Source organism: Triturus cristatus, chromosome 2_1 (assembly GCF_964204655.1).
Source record: "Triturus cristatus chromosome 2_1, aTriCri1.1, whole genome shotgun sequence".
Lineage (NCBI taxonomy): Eukaryota > Metazoa > Chordata > Amphibia > Caudata > Salamandridae > Triturus > Triturus cristatus.
In genome coordinates this window covers 966,653,341-966,670,673 of record NC_140581.1, presented here as the reverse complement: position 1 = coordinate 966,670,673, position 17,333 = coordinate 966,653,341, and positions in this window count along the sequence as shown.

Below are 17,333 nucleotides of genomic sequence, written 5' to 3'. Positions count from 1 at the left end.
CCTGACCTCGCTTGGTCACTCAATGTGACCCCGCTAGTGAAGAAAGCCCACGCTGACCTCCTCAGATGGCAGGCGCAGCTTCTGAACCCCATAGGTAGAATAGCCTTATTCAAAATTATGATTCTGCCCAGGTTCTTGTATATACTTCAGAATACACACTTCCTCTTCTCGCGGGGCTTGTTCAGGGAGATGGACAGCCTAGCCACTAAGTTCCTCTGGGGGGTATTTGGCCCCGATTGGCCCTTGCCCAGTGCCGGATCCCACCCTTTGATGGAGGCCTGGGAATGGCAAACTTGTATCTATAATATTTAGCAACCCGGCTCCTCACAGTACATGACTGGTTTAATGGCGGTTGGTCGGATGCAGCTTACAGAGTGGAACTACTAGCCCTTGGCCTGGCTAGCATCCAAGTGATGCTCTATGGGGGGATTATTCCCAGAACCCTGCCTGCAGTAACACAGGGAGTGCTTCTGGCTTGGTGGGCCTCTCTGCGCCACACCTACTGGTCGGACAAACTGACTCAATATACTCCCTTTTGGCAAGGCACCTGGCTCCAGGAGGCCGTCGACTTACCTGGCTTTAGAGCATGGGACCTTATTGGTATATCACAGTTGGGGGACATATGGGAGGCGACCGTCTGCGTACCTTTCAGGACCTTCAAACCCCTCACACTTTTACCGGTACCTGCAATGCGCCACGCCCTCCGCTCCCACATCTCAGAGGGTACCTCCTTACCTGAATATAGCCCACCTGAAGCTCAGATCATGACGGGTGACCTGGGGAAAGGAGGGATCTCCCGCATCTACCGTTCCTTACGAACAACACTCCCAACACACTACACCGGCTTAGAGACCAGTGGGAGGGTTGGCTCAGAGCTCTGGAGGACGAGGACTGGAGAGACGCACTAATGACATCCAAAACAATCACTGTCTCCACGAGACTCTGTTTAGACCAAACTTGCTATCTCCATGCTGCCTACATCACTCCGCTGCACCTCCACCGTGCAGGGCTCAGACCTGATGCATCATGTCCTCATTATAGCCAACAACAAGCTGATTTATTTTCACATGGTATGGCTCTGCCCATTGTTACACACTTTTGGCACTCCGTAGAGGGGGAACTCACCGAGGTCCTGGGATGGGAGGTCCCACACAATCCATTGAATGTGCTCCTGGGGGTTACCGAGGGGTTGGATGGATCCAGAGCGGACAAATTCTTCTTGAACACAGCCATGATGGTGGTCAAGAGGGACATTGCGGCTAACTGGCTGAACCCGACTGCGCCCACCATGGCCCGATGGTGCAGAGGGGTGGACTGGTGCACAATGCAAGAAAATACCTTGTGTGCAGCTAGGGGATGCCCAGCAACGTACCGCAAGGTATGGGGCAAATGGGTGGGGGTGCTAGAAGACTGACTCCCCGTCTGGGCCGTCATGGCCCCACAATGAGTACCTACTCTGTCCTCTTTCAGACTCTATGCTCTCACGGACTTACTTGATGCTATAATGTTGCCGTGCTAAGCTGTATATTAATGTCTCTATTTGCTGCTGGTCTTTTGTTTGTTTTTCTTTGTTTACATCCACCAAAATCAATAAAATTGACTATCAAAAAAAATATCCCAAGCATATGCCAAAGGATAAGGATGGTTCAGTAAACCTAAATAGTCTCAAAAATCAATGAGTTCCTTGTAGGAGACAGGGACAGGGCAAGATAAATTAAGTAGAACAAATTTTAGCATCTCAGAAGATCGGTCAAGAGTCTTCAGTGGGTCAGAAATAAATGTTAGCCTAAGCTACACTTAGGTCAAAATCTAAAGGAAACTTAGAGGTCTAAATCTTTCAAAGTCTGTTCAAGGGGTAGAGGGGAATCATGGGAAGGGTCTGGAAGCGATCCAAGGAGAAGTTCTGCATAGAGTCTGAGAAAGGGGAGTTCAGCAGAGAAGTCCACAAAGAGTTCAGCAAAACTCTGGAGTGTTTCTCAGAAGAGGTCTGGGGCAGTTCTTCTCCTTTAGCCAGAATGAACGGTATATCATAATCCATAAGGTCGGTAGTTGACACCCCCTTGGTCACACCATCATAGAAAGTCCATTGTCCATACTGGGTCACACATTGTAGACTGCAACATTCACTAAAGGTCCCACACTAGACATGGGAACAACATCTTCTTCTCACACCCTGGTCTGGAAAGAATAGTCCTTTTATTAGTGCTCCGGTTTGACATGTGCTGTCGTCAAGGTCTGCTTCTCAGACTATGTATCTCAAGTACAGAAATGTATCTATTCTAAACTACCAATGTGTGTGAATGCCTGCAAGAAAGCCACGTTAGCAGAAACCAAATCAAGACATTTATGAAATGCAGCATGATGAAATACAGGCCTACATGATTCTGTTAAGTTAACCATTCACTTGAATAGTGCACAGTTAATATGCATGCACACAGTTAAATATATACAAATCTAAGTTCATTTAGCCCATTTAGTTCATATTAAAAAAGGCATTCAGTGAATAATTAAATTATTCAAAGGTAAGTATGACTGAGAACTATGTTTGAATATACATACATGTAACATTAATGCATACATTACATTACTCTTGACGTGTAACTCAAAATGACATTCTACACATGTGAGCAAGGGTTCGAACTAATGTTCGAATCACTAACTGTTATTCAAACAATAAGGCACAGGTTTGGGAATCATGAATCATGTATTAGCAGTAGAGCACAATAATGTGAAAAGGTTTTTTTTAGAACTCTCATACATTTAGCTGTTAACACCATCACTTTATTAAACATACATCAAATGATTAATTCTAGGTCATCTATATTACATACGTCTACAAATTAAATATGCAAATAATATTTCAATTAACATAGTTAAGCACATACTTGTGAGTAAATTCTCAAGTTTTGCAATCAAGATTCTTTTTAATAGAAATGTCAGGGAAGTTTTTCATTAATCATTGTATCACACAATAAATATGTGCTAAGTGCACGTTCATTGTATGTGTCTCTGTGAACATTCTGTTGATGTATATATAACGTGTAAAGAGTGGACAACTTTGCGCGGCACAACTGGATTTGTCACATCCCAGAAATTGTCATTCATAAAGTTGATGAATTTAGCAATGTTTTGAAACATCTTTATGGCTTTGGAATAAGAAAGTTGCAGAATCTCCCTTGCCTCGCGTAGATAATTCCGAGCATGCCATATATTTCAGAGCCTTGTTTGCACAGCGATAATTATACGTTGTGCAGAGTTTACACATCTAGAAGTCGTGCAGAAGTTGCATTCTGTGTTGTTCAATAAACTCTGCATCCCACAGTTTTCCCCAGTGACATTTAGGCATATGAAACCTGCTAATAAGTACTGTGGAAAATACCCAGTAAACATTGGAAAAGGAGGATTTTGGTAGGGAAAACCCCACGATTCTTATTATATGCCTTATTTAGAAGGACTAAACTCCTAATGGTTGAGAAATATTGCACTAAGTAAATACTGTCCCCTGAGGTATCGAATTTTATTGAGTTTGACAACAGCCACTGACCCTACAGGGACACTCATAATAAGGATCGAAGGGCCTGATTTGGAGTTTGACAGAAGCTGGACATCTGCCAAAAAAGCATAGATCGATGGCCCTTTTTAGAAGATATTGACTTCAATATAATCTAGATAGAACAGATGGGGCGTTTGCCTCTATATCAACCCTTAGTCTCCATCAATTTCCAGAGAACTGAAAGTACAGAGTGCCATGCTCCGCGAACCATATAAATGTGTAGTTGCCACCATAGGCTAGGGTTAAAAACTGTAAAACACATTTAAATGCTTGGGAATATTGAAAAATATATATCACTCTTGTAAATCAGTTTTCTCTAGTTTGATGTGGATACAGTCCTGATAGCATTTGATCCTAATCCCATCAAAGAGAGATAGTTCCACCTGAAATAAAAGTATAAAATATTAACATTGAGATCAGAGATAAACTAGCGACATGCTGGAACAGTACAGAAATTGTGCCAAGTGCCAATAGATTACTAGACCTGAGTTTTTGCTACTGGAGGACTTTTGGTGTCACAGAGGAGATGCCGTGGCACCATGGTGTTTTGCAACATCAGAACTCTGAAAGTACCTCTTTCTTGGTGCATTTCTTTTGACAAAAGATGTGTGCAATGCACTGAAGAAATATGATTCTTAGATGTCCTCAGATACTGCATAACTACTTTTTTGAAACAGTAAAGTTTTTCAAAAGTTGACAGGGCTGGGTATAGTAGCGGGAGATAATAGTTCAATGGTGTCTGAGGTCTTCCTATGGGATGATGCATAGCTCCCTCCATGAGGAGGTCATCTTAGTGCTCTTAAAATAGAGAGAGTGGGGCATCTTGAGGCACTAGCAATGCCAACACAATTGAACCCTCTGAAGGAGGTGTGGAGCAGGTGGAGAAAAGAGCATTTGTTTGGAGATAGGGAGATTGCTGTGTGGTGGGACTAAATGCCAGTCCAGTTCCTGAATGGCTGCTTTTCGGCTCCAACAGCCATGGTCTCCACTAGTTGATGAGCTGCAGCGTAGCGAAGGGCTCTGTCATCCAGACCACCTACAAATTCCAACATCACAAAGCAGGAGGAAATCTTGCAGGAAATGATGCAAGACTAATAGAGTGGGAATTTTTGATAAGGATAAATAATCAAGAGATATGTAGATGACAAAATGTTATTTATTGCTATGATTTGTCTAAAAACAATAATGCCACATCCTTGAAGATTACATGTGCAGCGTTCTCGCTTTTTGTGTAGTGAGAAATAGTTCTTGGAGTGACTTATATGTTCCTTGACCTACCAATAGACAGGTTAAGAGACAAGAGAGTTAAAAGTGCAAGTGCACTGGCAAGGACAGAAGAAATATATGGTTTGCTTGTTTCGGTACGCTAGTATTATGGGGGAAGATCACTTTGACCACATGGTGCTCTGTGCCATTGGATCAATTTTGGTCCCAGCAGGGTGACGGTTTCTAGGGGAAGGAGGACCTGATAGGCTACACCGTATTATTATTCTCCTTCATGCTGATTGGTTTCTTCTGAATTTGGCACCACCCTGCTGATCATCTTCAACAAAATCCCACTTTGATGGCATAGCTTGCACTTCAGAAACAGAGAAAATTGTATTGCAGTCACTTTGTCCATTCCACCTATAAACCTTAATACTGTTCTTAATGGTGTATGGACTAAGAGATAAAAAACTAGGAAATTATTAAAGAAGAGACCTTCGAGATTTATATTTTCAAATGAGGAGGCTCAATTACCGACTTGGGCAGAGACCCGGTTCAAATATAAAATCATTGACTGCACTTGCAGTGAAATATTTTGCATCAATTCAGGACCAAATTCCCATCATGCTTCTTTCAGAAACCAAAGTAGCATTTGTCCTACATGCAGAATCATATCCAACAGTTGTTCACATGGACTCACATGGAATGCACACAGTCGGGAAGAGGATAGCGCTGATTCAGTGGAGATAAGGTTTGTTTATTTATTTGCTATTATACATGAGATTTGTCCATTAAACCAATCTGGTGTTTTAAAACTGTATTAGTCAATGCTCCCTTTAAAATGTTTATGTGTTTTAGTGTTAGCAGAAGGGTAATGTTTATGAAATGTTTGGATTGTTCTTATGAATTAAATGTTACTGTTGCATTCTAGTCAGCACAGGTTAGTGTGTAAATTTGGTATTGGTGTGTGTTAGACCTGGCACCATTGGCGTGGGTCTCCTTTCCATTTTCTGCCGTTGCCTCATGTGTTTTTACCTCATGTGAAGAGAGATCTGCATGTAGATGGGTGGGATGAGTTGCACCTGGGACCTGAATAGGGCTGTGCCTTCCCTCCACAACGCTGGCTCCACCTCCTGTGGTGCGTCTGATGTCCCTGGCCTACACTGTGAAAGGAAAGAAGGATTCTTGTCAACAAAGTGCTCCAGGACTGACCAGAACTGGTTTGGGCTAGGCAAAGGGCTCTCTGCCTTCAGAGACAAAGGATTTTGGTGTATAAATACTGGGGCCCAGACCCCAAAACTTTAGATCACTTCTGGGAAACAAGAAGAACCTTTGCTGAGGAGAGGAACCAGAGAGAGAGACTGCAGAAGGAGACTATCCCTATGCTGTGTGCTGTTTGAGGATTGGCCTGCAGTGGCTACCTGAGGCACCCCGCATCCCTGGAGAAGAGTGTCGCCGTCGCAGCAGATGCCGTCGCATCACCAGAGAAGCGTGTCACAGGGCTTTTCGTGGCTCAAGCAGATTCACGGAGTCACCGCACGGCCGCCGGGTGTGCACGCATCACCCCTTCGTTGTCGTACCATCAAGAAGACGCCATCTTTGTTTCATTGCACTGGATCTTCATCGCATCACGGCGTTGCTAGCCGCATTGCCATGGAAGCGCAGTAAGAAACCGACGCATCACCTCCCCATGGGGAGAAGAACCGACGCATCCCCTAAGCAGCAGTAGGGACCCGACACATCACTGTTCTTGCGTGTAAGGAACCGACGCATCACTTTCCCTGCAACACTTTTGTTGTATAGCGTTACGCATCCAAAGGTACATTGAACTCAAAGTGTCGCATTTACCATCTTAAGAGAACTAAGCTATTTCTACCATTTTTAAGTCTAGTATAGTTGATCTTTGTTGTTTATGGTCTTGTGTTAAATCTATATAAAATATACCTATTTTTATAATACAACCTGTGTGCTGTCCATCTGTACTGTTGTCACAATATTACTGTATGTGTTCACAAATGCTTTACACACTGCCTCTGAGATAAGCCTGTCTGCTCGTGCCAAACTACCAAGAGGGTGAGCAGGGGTTATTTTAGGAATGTACCCCCTTACCCTGACTAGACGCAAGGGTCCCTATTTGGTCAAAGGTACCTACCTCTGCCAACTAGAGACCCCCAAATCTAACAGTGTGCAAGGGAGATCTGTATGGGGAGGGTTGATGTGCTAGCTCCTCCTTTGTCCTATTTCTCACGGTTAACAGCTGGTGTGAAAAACTAGTTATAGAACAGGGATGATGCTTTGTATAGGACTCACAATATCTTTTGGATTTTCAGAGCAACAGCAATGGAAGGTGCACAACATATTCTTTAGAATATGATGCCTACATATAATACACCTGTAGATGATAGTGATAATTGACCATAGGTTTTGGGGGTCCTATAATTGACTTTCTCTTGGGGAGCATATGTCTGTGGTGCAAAATATCCCTCTTTGAGTTGTGTGTTGGAACATTGCAGAGCCAATGAGACTGATTACCATGGATGGCATGATACACTTTAAGGATTTTAAAAATAGCCTGACTGCAAGGAAGATCGATGACAGAGTTTGAATTGAATAACTTTGGGGTTTATCCTGGACCTACAATTCCCTCTTCCAAAGAACATGCTCATGGGGTGGTTGGTAATACTTTTGCGTAGTGGCAATAATTGGAATAAAGAGCAGTTACTGTCTTCTTTGGAAAATATGTTCACTAATAAAATGTCCTTGGCAAAAAATGAATGGTAATTATAAAATAATATATGTTTTAATATTATCTTTATACTCAAAGGAAAGGAGATCAAATGTCTGGGAATTTGGACATTGTTGTGTATTTGATCCACGATTTATAGAATGTGTTGGAAATGGCCCTTTTTGCAGGGTCATCCCTAAGCTTTTTGCCTTCCTCCTGGATTTGTTATGACCTGTTTTTGTTGGCTTTATGACTCTGGGCACTTTACCACTGCTGATCAGTGCTAAAGTGCATATGCTCTCTCTTGGTAAATATGACATGTGAATTGGTATAACCATGATTGGCTTATTTGGTTTGCCTGTTAGTCCCTAGTAGTGTGGCCTGTGTGTGCCCAGGGCTGGTAAACCAAATGCTGCTGGTGGGCCTACAGCGCTGGTTTGCACCACCCACAGAAGCAGCTTGTAAAGTGTGTCTCAGACCTGCCACTGCAGAGTCTGTGTACAGTCCAGAACTGCCATCTTGGCTGTGAAGTACACCCACTGCCCAGCCCCTGAACCTTCCCTTGGCATCATGTGAGTCACCCCTATGGTAGGGTGCATTGTATGTGTAAGGTAGGACATGCCCTGATGTGCGTAACATGTCCTGGTAGTGAATTACACCCAGTTTCGTTTTTCACTACTGTAAGGCTACCTGTTCTCCATAGGTCAGAATGGGCAGGTTGATTATTACAGTCTATAGTCCTAACTGACTCGATGAACATGGTAGAAAAACGAATTTAGTATGCCTGAGCTCAGAATATTAAAATACATCTTTTAGTGATGTTTATTTTTATATTCTGTGTTTGAAAATACCACTTTTAGAAAGTAGGTATTTTCTTGCCTAAGCCTTCCAGTGTGCTCTGCTGTTATGTGTATTGGCTGTCTGGTTCTGGAGTGACAGGGCTGGGGAATTCCAGGAGACAGGGTGAGGTGTCCCAGTGGTGAATAGAGAGATCCGTATCTAGATGGGTGGGAGGAGTTGCACCTGGGACCTGAATAGGGTTGTGCCTTCCCTCCACAATGCTGGCTCCACCTCCTGTGGTGCGTCTGATGTCTCTGCCCTGCACTCTGAAAGGAAAGAAGCAGCCTGGTAAACAAAGTGCTACAGGACTGAGCAGAACTGGTTCTGGCTGGGTTCAGTGACTTGTGACTCTTTAGAACCAAGACGTTTGGGGTATAAATATCTGTGCTGAAACCCCTACAATTTGTATTGCTCCTGGACAACAAGAAGAACCTCTGTCCGTGTAACTGAAGGAATCTGCAGGAGAGGACTGTCCTTGTGCTTGTGTGCTGTTTCTTAGATTGGCCTGCAGTGGTTACTACTGGACTTGGAAGAAGAGGAAAAGGACTTTGAAGGAACTTTTATTTTATCTTGCTACAGCAATCACCCAAGGGCTAGAAGAGAGCTAGCCTCCTGCTGGAGTCTCAGGCACATCAGACTCCACCACCAGCCTCCTGTTTCCTCCCAGCGAGGATTCTATCTGCAGGTGAGGCTCCTGTGAGTTCCAGGGCCTCTAGTTCTACTACAGAGAAGAGAGTGCTGAAAATTGTCGCTAACACCCGTTAGCGAGCTGCCGCAGCTGAAGAGCGTAAGGAAAATCATCGCGCTGCTGCCGCTGAGTGCTCACTACCGGAGATCATCGCATCACCTGTTTGCGGGCTGCCAAATGCTCGCTAACCCGAAGATTATCGCATTGCATGTTTGCGGGCCTCAAAGCGCTCGCTAACTAAAGATCATCGCATCGAGTTCATCGCTTCACGACATCGCAGCGCGGACGCCAAGCGTTTGCCATTTTCATCGCATCGCATCAGGATCGCCGCTCCCTCGCGGAGCGCCATTACTTTTCATCGCAACAAGATCGCACACGCAACAGGCTCGGGGCGTCATCCTCCCTTGCGGCAAGGATTCAACGCATCGCTGGTTAGCGTAAGGAAAATCATTGCTACAACTCGTTAGCGGCATTTTGGTTGCTTTGCTACAGAATCCAGGTATCTTGTGAGTAAAAAGGTTGCAGAGACCACTACCTTGAACTGAACTTCTCTTTGCACACCTTGAACTATTTTTGCAGCATTTTAAGAGTAACCCTATTTTCTAGTATTGTGGATTTTTACTGTTATTGGTCTTGTGTTAAGTCAATATATAAAGATACTTATTTTCTATAACTACTTGTGTGGTGTCCCTTTGTAGTGTTCTTCACTGTGTCACTGTGTATGGTCATAAATACTTCACACACTGCCTCTGAGATAAGCCTAGCCGCTCGTGCTATGTTACCACAGGGTTGAGCAGAGGTTATCAAAGGGTGTAGCCCGCTTACTCTGACTTAGGAAGAAGGGTCCCTACTTGGACAGTGGCCAGCCATTGCCAACTAGAGACCCCCATTTCTAACAGAATGTATTTTCTTTCTTTATTAATTTTATATGGGTGACATAAATGCTTGTGGTACAAGCAAATCATATTTTGAAAATCACCTTCTATCTTCTAATGAATTATGGAGCTTCAATAAACCTATTTTGTCTAGTACAAAATAAGCATGGATCATCACTTCTGTTATGGGTTCTAACATTGAATGTGGCACTATTGAATAATGGAGCCCCCGGTGATCAATCACGGAAAGCCGTAAAGGTTCAGAAAGTAATTTATATTTTTTATATTAGGTGTTGAATTTATCTTGCATCCTGCGATGTATGACTCCAATGTAAGGGACAGGTAGCCTGTAAAATGAACACCATTTCAACCTCACTGTAGCATAATTTGATCATACTAATACTACAAAAGGAGTATTAACATATGTAGGTCTCTTTGAATTGAATAAATAAGTGAATGCGTGTTATGCTTTTCCTACTTTGCTGATATGATATTTCGGTATTTTTAAAGATCAGTACATTTAGGGCTTCTCAAAAAGTAGTAAAGGTTATTAATAAAGTATGGTTGAAGATACATTATAAAGACCTAAGTCTGACAGGGCATGCTGCTTAATGATTTAAAAAGATAACCTGTTTGTCGGTCTGCTGTGCAAGGTCAAATTCAATTTTGTCTAAAGTCCAACTTAGATCCATAAGTCCTTCGACTGTATGTCAGTGATAGAATGGAGGCTTACCTCTTGATGCCAATTATTGGATTACTTGGACGCTCAGTACAGGATATAGTACACATTGGTTTTATTTGTCTTCCCTGTCACTATTATAGGAAGTTCTTACTAAAACCAATGTTTCAAAGAGGAAAATTTGTAGCTTTTTTTGAAAATTATTTTTAACTGCAATGTGATTGCTTGTGTCTGTGTTGTTCAGTAAAACGTTTAATAATAATTTAAATAAAAGTGAAAAATGAGTAAGCAAGGCTTGCAAAGGTCAGTCTGCAAGGTCAGCTTCTGGATGTTCATGACGTCCATTCTCTATTACCCTGAAATGTTAGTCCCTACTAATATTGAAATTGGAAACTGTATAGTAAAACATATTTAAAAGGGTCGTAGGAAGCATCCTCTTGTAAGCTAGAAAGAGCAAGGTTCTCTAGGACGTAACATAACGTATTTGACTCCTATTGGTGATGAAGACAGGAGAGTAACACAGGGTACAACAATTCAATGCTTTTGGTCAGAACAGCAACAAGCTCTTCATGTCTTACCCCTCACATGTGCAGGATGTCAGTCTTGCTAGGATATTAGCCATGAGACGAATAGGGCTCAACTGATTGAACTTCACTTGGCTTTGCAAGACTATGAGATCCTTTGGGAGCCTAAGACAGGCTTCGGGAGTGTCTTTCTTAACTGGGAATCCAGGAATTGTGACTAAGTTGTTTCTGATTGGACCTCACAAGGAGTAAACACTCATTGTTTAACAGTGCCTACAGGGGGTGTGCTTCTGTGACTTCTGAGTGATCCCAGCACTGCATATACCCTGGTTATTTAATAGTCTCTTCAGGGCCTCTGTCACACCTGGGTGCACTCCACCATATTCCTGGGTGGACTTTTATCCACATGCTGTTCAATCAATGACAGACCCACCATTGGTATAGTGACTATTCCTAAAATGGCTTGAAAGCAAGTCCACGTCTTTTCTCACACTCTCCACAAAACCTTAGACGTATGTGGTGTTTGCCACATGACAATTCACTTTTTATGATTGAAGTACATATGTTTGCAACTGAATGTTATGTTTACAAGGAGAGCACCAACTGCATGCCTTTTTGTTCAGACAATAACATGCTATGCTATAAAATGACAGTATTGCCACCTGGTAGACTGAAACCTGAATTGATAGCTAATTATACCTCCCTCAAGGATAAAATGATACCAAAGGACCTGGATCAGGTGGCAGACACCATTGTGCTGCAAGGCTTCAAGGCCACATGCTAGACGTGTAATGGAGTCAGGAACAGAATGACAGAGAAAGTATGGCCTGCAGGAGAGTTAACTGAAGTTAAGGACAGGTGGAGTGATGGAGAACTATAGCTAGACAGGGATCACAAATGGATGTCACAGAATACAGAAATGCAAACAAAAGTATTGAACGGTGTGCTGATCTTGAAGGTAGACAGCAAACTGTTAATTTGTTGGTGGTGCAATTGATAGAGCAGTCTACAAACTGAGCATGACAGATGGAATTCTGGCAACCATGTGGCCCTTTTTATGAAGAGTACTTTACCTCAAATTTTTCTGACTATTTGGGGGGAGTGGGTGATACCGGTATCAGAAGTATCTGAGCCTGTTTGGCTTTTTGGCCTTCACCCAGGACATGATGAAGTTGAGACCAACATAGCGAATGTAAATTATACCATAAAAATATGACTAATAGGAAATCTCTGTGAAAAGATGGATTTACTGTCAGGTTGTTTCAGAAATGTGTATGTATCTTTGTCACACGAGTAGACCATTCAGTTCAACTGTGTTCTATGGTGGTTGGACATGGTTGGGGCAGAGGCAACACCCTTTGTGATTCATAACTTTCTCTCTCTTATATGTTGTTCTATAAACTCATATGCAAGACCCTCTTTTAAGCCAGGCAGATTTATACCTGTATTGATACTTACCATCCGTTTTTTTTAATTGGTTTCCAAGGGAATGAGAATGTTAGAATAGATATAGATCTCACATGGCTGACACATTAGTGAGGTAGTAGGTCATCTTGCCCACAGTCTACACTTAAAAGGTGTTTGAATGTGTTGAATGCACTTTTTAATCAGGTACTTGAGAAATCTTGGCTTGGTTCCCTCCAATCTGCAAGGCTATAAATAGCGTCATTATAGAAATCATTAAATTGTGCAGGGTAACAAGACAAGTGTGCACTGTGTCACTCCTATTAGCACATGTGCACCAATATCTATCTAGAACATTAAAGGTACTTAATGTGAGGGCGTCCACTACAAACAGTATGAATTTCAAGGTGGATCCAATAGTGTCAGTGTGTGGGGTGCTATTGGAATTTCAGAAGTGGGGAACCCTAGTAGGATTGTATGTTATTATTGCAAAGTCTGATTGCAGAAGATGCATAAGGTATCTGGGCATTTGAGAATTAGTATTGCTAAAATTGAAATTAGGTATCTGAAATTAAAATGTCTACATTCTGTAGTTTGCCCCCAACAGAAAACCTTACGGTACAGTTTGCGGAGACAAGAACATGGTTGAGTCGCATGTCCTCTGCTAAAATGAATATGTGAAAAGCTCTACTATGTTTGAAACAAAGGTTTTATTAGAAAGTCTAACATTTTATTAGCACGATGAAATAGAACAGCTTCCGCCATTCGTAGAATGTTAAGTACTCCCAGGACACTCTCCATTAGGGTAAGAATCTTCAGGGTTTATTACAAAACTCTTTATGCAGTAGATATGAAATGATTCAAGCAAGCCAGGAAATCATCTTAGCAACAGTCAAACTCCCCGCATTGGGTTGTACTATAAGAAAAGCTCTAGTGTTCCATATTAAAGCTCAGTAGAAGCAGCAATTAAACAATTGGAAACCAGAAGCCCTTGGCCCAGGTGGACAGACTAACATCTACAAACATTTCCTATCTCTAAACACCTCACTCTTAGTAAAAACTTTCAATCCATTTCTTCTGCCAAAAACGTTCACACCCACAGTGAGGGAGGCGAATGACACCTTGATACATAAATCTGGTCGACTCATTGACACCTGTTTGTCGTGTAAACCGATAGACTTTATAACCACAGATGGCAAGATTTTCACTAATTTTCCAGTGAATACTTTAGCCTCCCCAGATGCCCCACTTGATCCGCCCAGATCATTTGGACTTTAGCTCCGGGAGACCAATGTTTGATAACATTAGGACGACTCCTGCATTTGATTGAGCAAATTTAACAAAAGGAAAATTCCCACAGCCATACTGATATTGGATGCGGAAAATTAGAAGTCTCCAAGAACTAAAATTATAGTCAACAAAATAAAAAATGAGAGCAATTTATGTTGGCAATTGGAACAAGACAGAGATGCTCTCTCTCCACTTTTTGCACTGGTATAAAAATCACTAGCAGCGAAGATAAGGGACTGTGGGGGGGAATCAAAGGCATGACCTTTAGAAGGGAACAACATAGCATCCATCTCTTCACAGAGGACATCATCTTGACAATGATAAATTAGGATTCCTCACTCAAAGCCACATAGACATTACAGTAAAGCACAGTGACATCTCTAGGTTCAAATTGAACCTTGACACATCGAAACTATTAAGCGTGGGGCCAATTTAAGGAATGAAATGAGTAGCCAATGTTTTTCCAGTTTTCATGGGCAAAGGAAACAATTGTATCTGGGAATTTAAATACCCCTATCTGTGGGGGCATTGTATATAGCTAATTACCGCAATTTTCTTTTTACCATTGCCACTGTCGTGCGCTGTTGACAACCCCTATTCATCTGCAGGTTAGGCATGATAGCCACAGTTAAAACGAATGTACTTCCTGGACTCCTATACTTATTTCAAGCTCTTCCTGCTCTGGTCTCTAAGGAAGATATGACCAATCTCTAAGATGTATTTGACTCCCTTATATTGGCTGCTAACTAGGTGAGAATTTCTAAATCTGTATTATTTGTCAACAGGGGCCTGGGGGTCCTTGCACTACAAAATGTTACGCAGTTTCATCAAGCACCCCAGCTCTTTATCTTTTTGAATAGTTCTTCAGAGAGACCAAGAACTGGATAGATATGGAAATGGAACTTCCAGTCTGGGCACCCTGCGATGTGGCACAGCTCCCTAGGGCCCTCAGGACACAGGGTGGTTATGTTTTGGATGTCCTCCACCCTACCCTAGATATCTGGAGCAAAGTAGTAAGACACAAGCTCTTGCATTATTCCCTTCCCCTCCCCATTTACCTGTATCTTCTTAAACCCTGACGTGTCCGCTATGCTGCACTGGGGACATATTAGTAAATGGCACCAGAGGAGTTTGAGGGACCTTTTTCACAAGGGTGAAATTAAGTCCTTAGAAGAATTTCCAAAAGGAATTCCGAGTAGATGAATCAGAATGGTTGCGTTATTTTCAGATTCAACATTGGTTTTAACACCACACAAAATGAGTAGGAACAAGGGACTGAGAAATGTAGTATAAACACATGACTCTAGGGTATACAACTCCAATGAAAGCAAAGGCTATGTGCCTAATTATGGCTAGGCAATGCTGGTGAGAATGTGGCCAGGATGGGGACAACCTCCACATATAGTGGTGCTGCCCAGTGCTAGGTCTCATTTGGAAGGAAGAATTGGGTCCATATAAAGGGTGTCCTTTGACCCAGAAGCACTGATTCTGTGGATGAAACTAGCAAAGCTGGGGGAGCTTTCTACCCTGGACCAGACTATGAGAATGAACATGTCACTAATAGTAAAACAACTAATTGCTCTGAAACTTACGACTAAAACTTCACAGTGAGCGGGTAATTACAATATGGCAACTGACTGCCTTGGAAAGACTGATGTGAAATCTGCAGGAGCAGGGTGTAAATTCAATGCATTTTGGAAGCCCCTGTTACAATACTTATATGAAGGCTGGGGCAGCTCCTCCGCTAAGGCGTAGGAGCATCGCCCCACTGCTCTATGAGCAGGAAAAATAAAATGATAACGCAGTTATTATCATTTTATTTCTCACAAGTCAGGGGCTGGGTGTGGGTGGGGCTGGAGGCACGGGGGGGGGAGGTGTGGTTTGCACACTCCAAGTGTGCATGACTGCTTGGCCGACTATCTCAGGCCCGCCAAACAGTCGTGGCCACTTTGTTTGTTCCCCACCAGGCTGCAGTACACAGCCTGGTGTGGACCATGGCCAGGCCCCCAATCCCCATCTGAGCACCGATCCAAGGCGCTCGGGTCAATCACAACGCTGCAGTGCTTCCTTGTTCAGAGAAGCAAAGGAGAGACACGGCCGGCGAAGAGGTAAGTGGTATTTTTTTTTATCCCCCTTGCCTTTCCACCCTCATTCCCTGCCAGCCGCTACTGTATGAGGGGTCACCAACCTTGGCCTGTCCTAGGCCTCTTTGTTCTCTGAAGCTAGAGAATGGTTAACAGATAAAGAGCTGAGGATCTGCTGAACTGCAGGGGTAGGGCTGGGGTCTCGACAGAAGTCGTTATGTTGTTCTTAATTTTGTAACGATTGTTATCACTGATTGTTTTAATTGATGTTCCCTGATCCCATGAGTGGGGAAAGTGAAAGGGGAGGAGGTTTAGACACTGAACGAAAATATCTGCAAATGACTTGAGGTGCTATATAAACCAGAGGCGGATGTGCACAGAATGTTAAGAATCCTACTCGCATTTTCTGCGAAAAAAAACAATCTTCTATCTCGTCGACTTTTTACTGGTCAAAATATTTCCAAATGTCATCCCTGATTGCTTCTTCAGAGTTTTAAATCCGTCAATCTCAATGTTCCTCTGGTAAAATAAAATAGAAAACTTAGAGTGGTGCTCAGGCTTCTTACATTTCCCAAAGAAGGTGTTTTTGGTGCTCATTTAAAGATTAGCAAGCCAGTTGCCAAAAAGTGGGGTGGCAGTGGCACCGCCTCCTCAGGTCAAGTCTGGGAAAGCCTGACAATTTTACTTTTTCCTGCTATAATTGTATTTTTTAATTTCTTTCCAAAGCAACATCGGCAACTATGGCCTGAGGTTGTCTTAAAAAAACTTAAAAATCAACAAAAAATTGTAGCCTGCAGTCTCTTAATTGTACCAAGTTTCTTAATGATTAGGAACTGGGCCCACAGTCTCAGGTAGAAGCCCTGTGTGTCTATAGGGTCATATTCAGTGAGGGGCATATTTATGTATAATCCATGCAGCACAGCAAGTCACCTAGCTACGCTTTACTGCGTGACTGGGAAAGTGCAGGAATGCACTAAAATTAACACAATACGGGGCATTCCTGCCTTTTCCCAGCTCTGGCGCACAATGTGCTGCCTAGCATCAACGCAGGCACTGTTGCACCATGGTGCAAGGGTGCCTGCTCTGGAAGCAGGATTGTTTTTGTGCAGGAAGGTGCATCTTCCTGCACAAAAACAATCCTTTGAGACATTTTCCTCTTTTTTAGTGTACGGCAAAATGCAGCAACATAGAAAGAGGAAATAATGAGGTGAAATAAAGATATTTCTACTGGTTACGCCTTCCTGGGATGGAATAGCATTTCGGCGTATTCACATGTCTACCAGTAAGAGTAAATCTGGGAATGCCTCAGAATCCATGGGTTTTGCATGGGAACACTCATGCTCCACCCATGTAACACCTTACTAGGGCAGAGTAATGATGTACAGCGATTTGCTCTTGCGTCGCGCATGAACCCCATTGTGAGAAGCAAAAGCGACGCAACCTGTACTTATACATGGCCATTAGT